Raw genomic sequence first — 14,092 nt, forward strand, 5'->3', positions numbered from 1 at the left:
GAGCTTAAGTGACAACCCAGACCCATAAAAGCCACCCCTAACACATGCCCACATTGAATCTCAAGTTTGACCTTCTCATCTCAAGTCATGCTGTTCCCTGAAAACTGTTTAGTGGGAACTACTTATGATTCTATTTTGACTTTATCTTCATCCTGTGTTCTCATGAGGGATATCTGAAATGCTTGCTGGTATCTGGAGATTCCTTTTGAGGTAGCATTGAATAAAAGGAAGGTTAACAAATAGACTGGTTTATACAAGGGTTTAAAATGGCTCACTGTCCTGTAACTTAAGACACATTACTACAAGAAGCAACAGAAACCTCAAAGACATTAGGAAACAATTGGACCAGTATTTTAAAGATGTCTTTTAAAGATGGGATGAAAATTAGGAATAATTATCTGATATGCAGTTGTACTTTTTGCCATATTTTCACATAGATTTTTTTTCAATTAAGCATGCTTTCATTTGCTTTCACATTAATTTTGGCTTGTTTGGTCTTTAATATTTTTGTTGGGTTCCTTCTAACTGCTAAGAACGGGGGTAGTATAAACAGTAGCCCAACATATTTGCATGATGCTGCCTTGTCATAATTAAGTATATTTTTTCCAAAGGTCTCTAATCCAGTTATAAAAATTTGCTCAGAGCTAAGCTTGGAATGTTGGGGTATTAGCCTGCAAGCAAATTCTTTCAAACCCCATAATACCCTGACTTTTGGGGTCATTTAAAAGCATACACACATGAAATGTAAACTCAACTCTGGGGCAGAATGACTTGGTCTGCCTCCCACTCTTATTTGTACAAAGAATGGATGGGTTTGAAAGTTAATTTTGGTTTTTAAAATGGTTGAACAGAAGCAGCACCAGGGGCAGAAATAGGCTTTGTGATTCACCTTCAGTTTAAAAGCTCTAATTTCTGCCAGAATTCTGGGTGTCTTTATAACCATGTGTCCCCCTCTTCCGCAGGGAAGGCAACCTCCCAGTGACAGGGCAAAGAGGAGAGAAGCCAGTGCCATCATCCAGCCTCCATCCCTCCCTCAGACCTGTCCCAGAAGGAAACACAGAGTAGCAAGGTGCAGAATATCCACAAGGCAGAACAGGAGTGGGGGGCACCCTGGGCTTACAGGTCCTTCTTACTAACACACCTAGAGATAGATGTCCCCACATAGCACAGGACCATGGCTTACCTTCCCCAGCCTGATAGAAACAGAAGACTAGATTCTAGGGGACCCCATCTCTCTGAATAATGAGTAGTGTACTGTCTCTCCTTCCAAAAACAGCATTCACATAAAATAGAAATGCAAGGTTGGTCAGGAGTAGGAACAAAATTGCAATTCAATTGCTTTAAAAAAAACATGTTGTAAAATAATGGCAATAAATTAAATAATCAAAATATTTAGCTGCATAAACTGGCTTCTGCCACTTGTACAGTTACTTCTTTTCATGAGGAAGATTGCTTTACATACGAATAGGTGTTTTTAAAATTATCTCAATGTCTATTTAAACATGCTGCACCAGGAAGGTCTTCTGGTTATTTCTTTTTGCAGTAGAAATTAATATTTGCTAATAAAAGAACTGTCAGGATTTTGAGGTAAACACTCATTTATGTACTCAAAAGAATAGAATGTCTCCATTTCTCATTTATAAAATATCCCTCTGCCCTGGCCAGCCAGCTACCCAAGGAGACTGTGTTTTAGGTGAGGGATAGCTGGACACTCAGCTCAAGACATCAAATCAGAGTGAATAAACACAGCCACCTTCTTGAACAAGAAACACACATTAGTGAATTAATTCAGTTCACCAGACCTGTATAGTCTTGGCTAAAACAAAGACAGTGTGAGAGAGCTGGGGTTTGCCTTTACTCATAAAGTTGACGGTGTTGGCTCTTAAGAAGACTGTGGAAAGGCGACTGTATCATAACCCAAGAGAATAAAAGGGGGGAGGGGGAGACTCTGGAGGAAAAACTCAATCTCACACCTACTAAATTTTCATATCTATTTCAGGCATAAATGGATTCTAAAAATTTGTGGCTTAAAGAAGTTCAGTGAACACAGCAGCAACTGCAACGCGGAGATATTTCAATGCAGAGATCTAGAAGCATAGAGATGATGGTGGATACCCCCTGAGTAGTTTATGATCACCACCAAATCAGATGTCACCGATGGGATTATCAGCCAGCAGAGGCAAGCCTGAAGGTCTCTCAGTGCTATTGCTTAGGCTGGACCTCAAGTTCTGTACAGCCTGGGCTTTCTCTAGCACCTTCGCCCTTCCTTTCTCAGGAAGGCCCACCCAATCATTGAAAAAAAAATACAGAAGATTTTGTAAATACTTTTCAAGGATTACCAAATCAATTACTAAGACAGAGCAAAATAAAAAAGAAAAGAGTTGAACATGGAGGGACACCTTCAATTCAAACAGCTCCCAGAGAGTTAAAATTCTATGTGAAGAACAGTGTGTGTCTACATGTCACTGGCGAGCCCTTGGCAGTTTAAGGCAATATTTTGGTCAGCGGGTATAAGACCCCCAAATGAACAACAGTTTAAGACTTGGATTGTTAAGAGGCACAAGCATGTGCCGAAATTAAAACAAGCATTCTCTGGCCATTATTTAACATTCTACATATGTGAGATACAGAATGAAAGAATGAGAATTATCTTAAAATCCCTGCTAAAGCAGGGCCTGCTTTCTCCAGGCAATCTCAAGCTTTAGTAGTTCAGACAGATTCTCTAGCTGACAATTAATATTAATGGGTAGATTTCACAATGTGGCATTATCACACGGGAGATGGGTGGGCACACCATCTGGGTTTTGGCAGGTATTAGATGTAATCAAAGGGATTACTTGGCTCCAAGAGAAATAGAAAACCTTGGGTTTGTTTCGTCTCTTTCCTCTTTTGTTTGGATGCAGCTCTAGGTGTGCTTAACTGTTTTCCCCTTGTTTTTTATTTGTTTTGGGAACATCTTGGGGAGGGGGAGGAAACAAAAAAATAAGATAAAAAAGGATGGACAGACCAAAAGAAAAGACAGTTTGGATATGGAATCCTTGTCCATTTTCATTTTCCACGTGAAATTCATGATATATTTGTTGAATCCAGCCAGAACACTTTGGTGGACTCAAGGTATCATCCATAATGGATCTATTCCTGAATACTTCAGGTTAAAAAAGCATTCACTGTGTCTGAAAGGATAATACAAGCTTTCAGTCTTTACCTCTGCACCATCTACCTCTACAATTAAATGCACTCCAAAATGTTTATTAGAAGATCAAAAGGCAATATCCATCTCAGATTTTAGGAACCAATCACATACTTGTATTGCTCATGGAAACATTCAAAATCCACAGAGGGCACACTTGTTTCTTTTCAGTATACATAAACAAATAAATAAATAAAGCCATTGGTTGATTCACACTCTTGAAAGAGAGGTAAATAGGCAGCCTTGAGTTATCTATGGATGGCAACTACAGGTAACTTATGGGATTTTACTCTCAACTTCTGATCCTGATATAAATGAGAAATAAACTGCCACCTAACACACTCCAAAACAGGGAAAACAATTTAGGTGTGGGGGGGGCGGGGGTCTCAGGGCTTGAACTCTGGACCTGGACGTTGTCCCTGAGCTTCTTTTGCTCAAGGCTAGTGCTACCACTTGAGCCACAGCGCCATTCCCAGCAATCTCCTAGGTAGCGTATTGGAGACAAGTGTCTCAGGACTTGGCTACACAGGCTGGCTTTGAAGCCCGCTCCTCAGATCTCAGCCTCTTGATAGCTAAGATGACAAGTGTGAGCCACCAGCGCCTGGACAGGCAGGGAAAGCATTTCTAATCTCCAGAATTGCCTAGCATTCCACAGAGGAAGCCCTCCTAACACACAATGATAGTTTGTTTCCTATATATCACATCCCAGGGAAAAGCATGCGCTGTCAGCAAAGGCAGATACAAGCCATCCCCCCTCGCCTCCTCATGAGCGCACAGGATGCGATGGCAGAAGCTCCCAAGTTCTCTCAGGGTTGTCCCCGGTCTGATTATCTTGTCCCAAGCAACCCAGCATGTGGGATGTGTATACTTAGCCACTTGCCAGATCATGGTGATTATGCCCCCAAAGTTTCTCTAAAGATAGATCAAAGATGGGGCAGCCCTATTTGCAAGAACAGCAAGACTATGTAAGGATCCATTTCCTTCCCGCCTGCTTTCCCATGTGACCTAAAACCCTACAGTTCTCTGAATTTAGAGCCGAATTGCCTTCTCCCCCCTAAGCTATACTTCCAGACCTATTTTTCAGGAGCAACAGGTACACACGCCTCCTGTTTAGATGAATCTTTTCAAAAAACGTGTCTCTCACACCAACTACACACTGCCCAGATCAAATCCTTTAAAGCTGTGTGGCCCAACCAGATAGCGACGGGCCACACTGAAATTCTAGTTCCCTAAAATCAAATAGGATTTAAGATGCATTTCCCGGGCCACACTTCAAGCATCGGCTAGTCACTCGTGGCTAGTGGCCAGCCTCCTGGAGAGAGCAGATACTCAACCCCTCATCACAGGAGGCAGAGTTTCCGCGGCCCTTGGGAACGTCAGGCCCAGAGCCCCACTGGCTTCTGGACACTCTAAGTGGCAGGGTCCCTGTGCCCAGGACCCCGGGATCCTCTTAGTCTTCCAACTAAGGAATGGCGAGGGGTGGCTAACAGAAGCTCGTGAATTCTGGGGCACACGCTGTGCTTGGGGGTGGGGGAGTCCTGGCAGGTGTCAGGGGGCTGCGCCCACTCTGGCCCTTCACCGAGGCTTGCAGAGGGTGCACGGGTCTACAGCGGGTGCCTGGCCGGCCCCCCGCCGCCGCCTGCACCACCATCCTCTCGCCATGTCCTGTTAGGCAGGGGCGGGCAGCCCAGGACAAAAGGCTCAGGCGGCAGCTGCCCAGATCGGCGCGCGCAGGGACGGCCGCGGCCACCCGGGGCGCCCGTCGCCCCCCCCTCGCCCCCCGCCAACGCCAGCCCGCCCCCCATCGCCAGGCAGGGGAAGCCTAGTGCCCGCCTTTGTCTGCGCCGCCTCGGTGGGCCGGGTCCGCAGGAAGCGGGCGCCATCGTGCGGCCAGAGATGGGCACTGCGCCCCCGGAGGCGCGACGCGGGGCGCGGGGGCCGAGGGGGGAGAAGAGCGGAGCTGGGCTGAATCCTCGCTGGGGACATTACGCTGTGGCGACTGTATTGTTAGCTGTGTGTTCTATTATGTAGGCTGTGTGTTGTGTGAACACATAAGCATTTCTAATAAAGGTAACTGCGCCAACAGAAAACAAGTAGAAGGAAATGGCCATACTTGTTTGAGAGAATGAATTTTAAAAAGCCATTCTCATGATCAAGAATACTTATTAATATTGCCTGAATCACATGAAATGTAGGGTACCACAATAGGAAGTTATTACAGTGCTTCACAGGTGGCCTAAGGGAACAAGAGTGTCTTAGATACAGAGTAGAGAGAGGTGATTGCTGATTCTTTTGACTTTTGTACAGTGTGTATTATTACCTGTTCATAAATGAAAGCATTTATAAAGATATGTCATAAGATTTAATAAAGAAATATGTAATAAAAACATTTAAAGCATTTAATAAACATCTATGTAATAAAAGCATCTGAAGGATGGATTAAGCCAGGCATCTGCGCCTCCTGCCTGTAATCCCAGCTATTCGGGAGTATTACATCTGAGAATCAAGGTTCAAAGCCAATCCAGGCAGACAAATGGGACAATCTCTTATCTTCAACTAACCAGCAAAAAGACAGAGTGGAGCTGTGGCTCAAGTGGTAGAGAAATAGCCGTAAAGGAAAAAAACAACAATAACTAAGAATGCGAGGCCCTGAATTCAAGCCCCCAAACCAGCACAAGAAACATGGATCATGTACAAAAGTTGCCAGAGTTGAATAAACATGCCAGGTCCCTTCCATGGTCCTGCTTCTGGAGACTTTGAGTACCCAGATGGTCTGACACATGACAGAAATTGAATTAAGTCATATTTCATATAACGTCAGTGACCCTGCTCATCTGGTGTGGTTTCTGCAGTCTTAGGAGAGAAAAATGTGTTGATGTCCCCAAATTCTCCTACCAAACTCTTCTATCATTACTTTTGCTTCAGAAAATGTTTACCTGGGAAAGATAAACAGAAAAAGGGCATTTTTGTCTCTGGCTTGGTTTAGAAGCCAGCAGTAAAGTTGAAGTGCTCAGAAATGGCACTTCATCTCCTTCCAAACCAATTCAACCTTCTAAGCATCCAACTCTGTCTTCCAGCATGGGTACAAAACTTCCCAACAAATTCAGCCACGAGCATTTAATGAGTCAGAGCTGGTTACATTTAAGTTACTTCCAATCCCCAGAGCCTTGGTTCTGTGATTTATTTGCAGCACTGGTTTTTGTGAGAAAGACCTAGTCCTGCAGAGAGCCCCTGGTCATTAAATCTGGTCCAGGCACCAAGGCATTTACCACCAGGGAGGCAGGGACCACATTATCATCTTCTTTGTGACCCTCCAGCACCTGATTGGGTGTCTGGCACTATATTGGACTAAACTTTAAATTTGTTCATGATTTGCCTGGAATCTCTGTAGAGGTTTTCTCTGTAGAGAAAATGATGAAGCTGGAATATCAGCACCCCTGCAGGTGGACTAGAGGAATGTAGACACCAGAGACTGCCTTAGGGCCAGAGTAGTTATGCTTATAAAGAAGACTTCATACTATGTGGTAAGAGGAAACAGCTAGAATCTTGAGCACAAGGGGAGCCAAGAACTATGGAGAGCCTTACTCAGGAGGAAAAAAAAAAATTCAACAGGCCTCGGAAGCTATGGCCCTGAGCTGAGAAGAGGGGACTTTGGGCGTGAACATCCTGGTTCACACACTTGCTCTGAACATAGGGTCTGATTTGGAAGATAAATGAGTTAAGCTTCTCTACTGATGTTTCGCCATTCACCAGTCACAAGGGCCAAAACAGGAAGACCTAACTTTAATTCTGATTCTGGATCTCTGATGAATGGCTGAAAATGGGTAGAAGAGTTTGGGCAGGGCAGGCAGGACATGCCCGCATTCCCTTCCCACTGAAGGGAGACAGTGCAGGTGTATATAAGAATGTCATGAGGCATGTTGTGAGTTGGTTGGTTCCTAGCTTCTTTAGAAGTTAGCATACGTGCAGCCTTCCATGGTCTCTGCTCCTGCCATAAAGCCTCTCTTGGACCTGCCTTGATTGTCCAGCATCTTACTTCTGACGGCATACACAGAATGAATTAGTAGTAATAAGGAACCAACTTCCTGGGGAAATCCCTCAGTATCTATAGGGGGATTCGCTCAAGGAACCCCTGTGAATAGCAAAATCCCAGGGCATCCTAGTCCCTAACATAACAAGGCAAAGTATTTGCAGATTATCTATGCACAGCTTCCCATATGCTTTGTGTCAGGTCTATGTTACTTGCAATACCTAATGTAAGATAAATGCTTTGTATGTAATTATTATGTTGTACACTTTAGGAAATGACAAGATAAAAATCTGTACAGTATATAAATTTTTATAATATTTCTGACTTCCAGGTGGTTGACTCTATGAATGCTCAACCCACTGGGAATAGGGAAGGTCCCACTGTGCTTAGAATCTAAACCATCCACGTGGAAAGGAGATCGAGTCAACATGCAGCAGATCGTGGTGCACTGTTCACATATGAGTGCTCACTCTGTGATCTGCACTGTGCCAAGCACCTTCGAGCAGAGCATTATCTTCCACTGGTTGGTTGGGATCCCTGTGACCTGATAACCTATCACTCTGGAGAAGAGAGCATGTCCAGCCTCACCAGGTTGAGATGAACAGCATCCTTGGCAATTGCTGTTTGCTCAGGTCTTCAGCCCTGGTAAGTGGTTGGTTACCTCTTGCATCAATTAAGGCTTAATGAACAGGTCAGGAGCCACCCAGCTGTTTATCCTCCCCCCTCCCCCCATACTATTTTCCCTCCTCTCCTCACAAAAACACAAAAGATTACCACCCTGGCTCCTTGAGGAAGTTTGGCCTCTTTGCCTCATCTTCTCATTGGGGAAGCCCTTGGCAGTCTCTGTGGGGGAATCCATGAAGTTTCCAAGCCTTGCCGTGGGGTCCCCTTGGGCTCCTGGCTCGTGGGAAGCAGAGGTTGGTGAGAATTAATTGTGAAGTGCATTGAGAGGCACAAATGAAAACCAGTCCCGCGGCGGAGAGATTATTACTGTTGGCAATTTGGGTTTTCTGAAATAGCTCTTAGGATGTGACTGTGGCAGCCCAAACCCCAGAGGTGAGCTCAAGGCTGATGGATTTTCGGAATGGCCCCGTTTTGCTACAGCCTTCAGCTTCCTTTCCCTCCAAGGCCTTGCGGGTGGAGGGCCCGGGGCTGGAGAGGCTGACCCCCCTCCAACCCAAGACTGCAGAGGCGAGGGCAGAGAAGGGTGACCCCCACGTTCTTGAGAGAGGGTCCCCAGACTTCCCGGCATAATTTCCTTCTCACTTCACTGTTCCCTTCTCTGTCTGAGATGGCAGGTGACCTAGGAGGGAGCGGTGTGCAAATTGATTTGGAGGCGATCAATGACTCGGGGCGCGGCCCCGGCTCGCTGCCGTGTCACTGATCTCCGAATCGATTCACACACCATTCTTCCTCCACACACCTGCCATGTCGGATGGAGAAGGACGCGTGAAGTGAGAGGAAATTACGTGTTCGTTAGGCCGCCGATGCCGCCGCCGCAGCCGCCGCCACCTGTCGCTGGCATCGGGAGGAGAGAGGACAGGGAGACCGCCAAGCCGCAAAGGATCCTTGCGTTGGCACGGCTGGATTGACAGCTTCCAACCCAGGCAACAAACTAAGACGTCCACCCTCTCCACATCACGGCGCCTTCGGAAATAGTGGTCGGGAGCTTTTGTTTGTTTCTTTTTTTAAAGACTCTTGGGAACCAACTTAGAAGCAAACAACTTCTTTTGATAGGTCCTGAGTAGTTAGATATTTGCATTGAATTCATTCAAATGAGCCCATCCATCCATCCATCCATTCATCCATCCCTCCATCCGTCCTACCCTGTCAACTAAAAGTTCAACACAGAAGAGCTTCCCAATCATGGCTGCAGAACAGGCCTACTGCTCAACCTTCTGAATAATGACCAAGATGAATGCCTTTGGAGAAGATTACAGAAAGTTCACCAGAGCTCCCAAGGATGAATGGATCAATGGATGTAAAGAGAACAAATAAAATCACAGCAAGTTTCTGTAGCCGTCTAAGACAGCTTACCACTGTTATGTCAGTTCACAAATCGTTTGTTACTGCTGGGAGCTAAGACACCTCCATCAGATGTAGACAGACCGCCATGAGCAGTGTTTTCCTAGTAAGACTTTTCTCAGTGGGGAAAGCACTGCATTTTGCATTCTGATGCCAACAGTTCCAGGACTGGCAATTTGCTTCAGGACCACCTTCTTCACTGGTCACAGTAGGCATATTGCCTAGGCTAGACAAAACTTTTAGGGACTATGATCATCTAAATAACACTTCTCATCACCAAAGACATGTACTTTCTAAGCCCCAGAAGCTGTGGGCAAGGCAAAGCAAAAGAAACTTTATATGTGATTAAAAAGTAGGGGATAGAGCACTTATTCTGGTTTATCTAGGTATGCCCTAATAATAATCATCACAAGGGTCCTTCCATGGGAGAGGAACCAATCAGAGATGGAAGGTGACCGTGATTAGAACCACATCCTGAATCAGAGAGAGATTTGAAGGTAGAGGAGGAGCCACAAGCAAAATGATGTAGGCAGCCTCTGAAAGCTCAGGAAGGAAGACATGGGTCTTCCCCTTGTGATCCTAGAAGAAACCAGACATATTGAATGAAATCAACTCATGGACACCAACTGTGGACTTCCGTCTTCCAGAACCATCAAATCATTCATTTGCGATTGCTTGAGGTTAGTAATGTTTTAATCCATCACCATAATACATTCTTCTTTACACCAATATTGTTATAAAATGGAATTTTTATGTTTTTTTTAACAGAAGAAGGGTCACAGGAAAGCAAATGCACCAAGGGCCCACAAAAGCCACAATATAACCCTGCTTTAAATAGCAGACTCTTGAGGACCCTTCTCATCTAGCAGTTCTAGGATAAAAGTGAAGATCTGACATAGAACTGAACAATCCATTTGATCACCAATCTTGAAATGGCTCTTCTGTAAATTCTTCCAATAAATCAGTATCTTTTAACAGCTTAAAAGTGTGCTAAATCCACTCACTGAAATACACGTAAGTGGCTTATTTATAATAAAAGAAAACCTGGATGCCTGCCTCCTTCTGTTTCAGTAGTCCTCTATTTTGCAGAAGTGTTATGATTCTTGGTGCTTCCCCCTTTATTAGTGAGGATTCCTTTTGTTTGAGAAGCTCTCTGGGAGATTTCTGGAAGACTCTGAAGCTACATAAACTAAAAAGTTTTTCTTTTTTTAAAAAAAATCTTTTAATTTGGCTTTGGCTTGCTCTTGAGCTACTGAAATCAAGATTCTCCCACAGGCAGAAGACCAAAGTGATTCCTCTGAGCAAACTCTTTGACTTCCTGTCCAGGTTCTGACACGTTCCTTTGCCAACAGCAAATAAGTGAGAATTCTTCCAATGAGCAGTGGCACTTCTCATTTGTAGAAGGGAGTGTCAGCCCGAAAATAGTGGCCAACTGTTTTAACGTAAAAAAGCAAGAATTTCAGGCCAACTGCAGCCAAGTAGGCTATTCTTAGATGTGCATAGGAGGCTGAGAGGTCCCTGTGTGGGTTGTTGGGAAATGGTTAGGGATTTGTGACTTTTTAAGTAGATCTTGAAAATGTTTAGAAATGAACAAGCCCCTGCAGATCTTGCTCTTACAGACACTCCAAATCCAGCTGACCCTTGTGGACCTTCTCAAACATCAAAGACTTTTTGAGATCTGTTCCAATAAACCAGGGATCTGGATGAATTGTTCCTCCCCTCTGTAGATCACCTTTGTTCCCTTTGATGGTACTGTATTTATAGTCAGATGGCACCCTAAGTGGTACTTGGCTGGCCCCTTTACAGAGTCATTTTAACAGCATCTTCATCCTTCTGGGAGGTAGTGGATCACTTCTGACTCCTCATCATCCTCTTTCGTGGACTACTGTGACACCACGGTTGGCTAGTCCCTTTCTAATCTGCTTTGTTAATTCCTCCTTCTCCAGAAAACCTCTAAATGTTAGTGTCTCAGGGCTCTCTTTTCTTCTTTGCATTCTCTCCCCAGATGATCTTATCCTGTCCTATAGTGTCATGAGCCATGGCTGAACCATGACTGCCAGATGCTCCCTCCAGCCTGGACCTCCTCGAGTTCCAATTCATTTCCATCCACTCTTTCAACAGCTCCACATGAGTATTGTAATGGATCCGTAATGTGTCAACTTGTAGCTAACTACGCTTCCCAGAATTCTCTTTCATAGGTCTTTCCAGTTCAGGTAGGCAGCATAGGAACTCTTGTGAGATTCTGGAAGGTAAGAGGCAAACAGCAGCATTTTGTAGCTCACAGGTTTTACTGCTGACCTGCTGGCTCACTTCATCAGTGTGAAGCAGCAAATGGCCTGCAACTGCTCTACTTCCCTTTTGGCTCTTCCTTTGATACTTCAGAATCCCAAGTAAAGAGTTTGTGTTTATTTCCACGACAGAGTACCATGGTTGCACCCCCAAAGGAAAATACCTTAAAAGACATCTCAAACATCATGTGGTCCAAGCAGAATTGTTTCGTGATTTCTCCCCAGTTCTCTCTATAAATGGCAAAAGGCAAATCACAAATGAATCCATGGATTTATTCTGTTAGCAGTCTCCAGCCTGCACTGCCATGCTGACTGCTTCTATTATGGAAGCCATGGTTCCAACCATAGGCTCCAATGCTCCCTGAGTCTTATTTCCTACAGTCTGCTACTTCAAAGTCAGCCCCAGGTACAGAGAGAGAGAGAGAGAGAGAACCTGTCTGAATCATTACTAGAAGCAAAAAATAGAGCTGAGGACTTGGCTCAAGTGCTACAGCAACTACCTGCCTAGCAAGAGAAAGGCCTTGAATTCAAACCCCAGTACTGTCACAGTAACAGAGTGGAGAGCTAAGGATCTGGGTGTTTTCCAGACAGGATGTTGTCCACCCAGGACAACAGCACTACTACTGAGAGAAGAGATTTCTGAGTTAAATAATGGCTCACCTGTATACTTTCAAGTGTGACGGCAAAAGGGTTTTGTCTTCCAGACGTGAGACAGGGGTATACCACAGTGGCTCAAAGTCCTTCTGGATACTTACTATTTGCAAAACAAAAATGTCAAGCAGGCCAAGTCTGGGGGTGGGGGGGTCAAAGAGCTACCTGTATTTTGGGAACTCCTGTGTTTAGGAGTATTTAGTCTATGAGAGAGGACTGTGGATCTGAAGTCTTGCTGCTTTTGATTTCTGAACAAGAGAGGCTCCACAATGAGGATCCACTTCAGAAAGCCCTGGTAGTTTGGGGACTCAGGGTTCTCATCACAACCACTTTTTGTCTGCCAAAGACTCTGGCTTATATGCCTGGGGTAGGGGGCGTGGCAGGGGTCATGGCCCGTACAGCAGAAATCCTCACAGGGGTTTGTTAGTACCTCTAGTGGGATCATCCTTATCAGAGTTCCTAAGATAAAGAAGATAATGAAATACAACTAGCAACTAAATGTTGATGCCTCAACCAACTTGTTCATCTTTCTGTTCTGGAAGCAGCATCTCTTTGTTGGGCAGAATCCTGGCCATATCTGTCTATGATAGATGAATCATGAAGGACTTCCCAAATAACAAAATTTCCTTAATTGTACAGGCAAGCTAGTGTTACTGATTTCATGATGTTTGTCTGTAGTAGCACAAGGAAAAATGATAAGCCTTGTAGAGGTATACCAGCACTTTCTTTGAGGTCTTTTGTCAGTCTTACTTACAGAAACTATATGGACTAGCTGTAACCAAATGTTCTATTTCCAGCCAGGATTGGGGTATACACCTGCAATGTCAGCATTCAGAAGGCTGAGGCAGAAGGATCTAGAGTGCCAGGCCAACACAGGTTATATAGTGACACCCTGTCTCAAAAAAAATTCTCATTTCCTCATTTGTTCAGAAATATATCTGAAGTTGAAAGGAATGGGTTGCTCAAAAAGGCACATCCAAAGATGTAGACAGTACAAGAAGAAACCTGGAGAAAAGAATCTGAATCTATGCGGGGAGGGGGGGGTGGGAGAGTGGGGGAGGATGGGAAGGGATGTGAAGGGTAAACAAAGGAGGAGGCTGCAATGCTTGGTAAGAAATGTACTCATTATCTTGCCCATGTAATTGTAACCCCCCTGTACAGTATGTTCACAAAAAATTAAAATTAAAATTAAAAAAAGAATCTGAATCTATACCAGGAACCATAAAGACCAATATTCTCTCTCTCTTTTTATTAGATTATAGAATGTTTGATTAAGCAAGAGATGATATCGTGGGCTGAATAGTCTTTCCTCCCCAAATTAATTTCAAATTCTAATCATCAATACATTCCAATACCAATACCTTTTCTTATTTGGAAAAAGGATCATTACTGATATAATTAGTTAAGACTGGCTCATACCAGGAGTAGGGTGGGCCCTAATCCAATCCAATTGATATCCTTCTTAAAAGAGACTTGCAAACAGATACTTAACAAAGGAATACCATGTAATCATGAAGTCAGACCAATATCAGCCTAGCAATGTTGAAGACTAACAGCAAATCACCCGCAGCCAGTAGAGAAGCACAGAATAGATTTTCCCTCAAGGTCTTCAGGAGAAACCAACCCTGCCAACATCTTGACTTCCAGCCTCAAGAACTTTGAGACAATAAGTTAATTTTGTGTAAGTCCCCCAGTTAGTGAGATGGCAGCCAATGCCATAAAGTCTTCATTTTCCAGCTGTAGTTCTCAACTGGGGAATTCTCCCCCTTTCCCTGCCCACCTCCTAGGAAAGATTTGCCAAAGTCTGGAGACTTTTTTTTATTGTTTCAGCAAGGAGGTGCTACTGGCATCCAGCGGCTGGAGGCCAGGAATATACCCTCTATAATGTATGAAACAGTGTCTTTTAAA

This window comes from Dipodomys ordii, unplaced genomic scaffold, assembly GCF_000151885.1.
Source record: "Dipodomys ordii isolate 6190 unplaced genomic scaffold, Dord_2.0 Scaffold63, whole genome shotgun sequence".
In the NCBI taxonomy this organism is placed as follows: Eukaryota; Metazoa; Chordata; class Mammalia; order Rodentia; family Heteromyidae; genus Dipodomys; species Dipodomys ordii.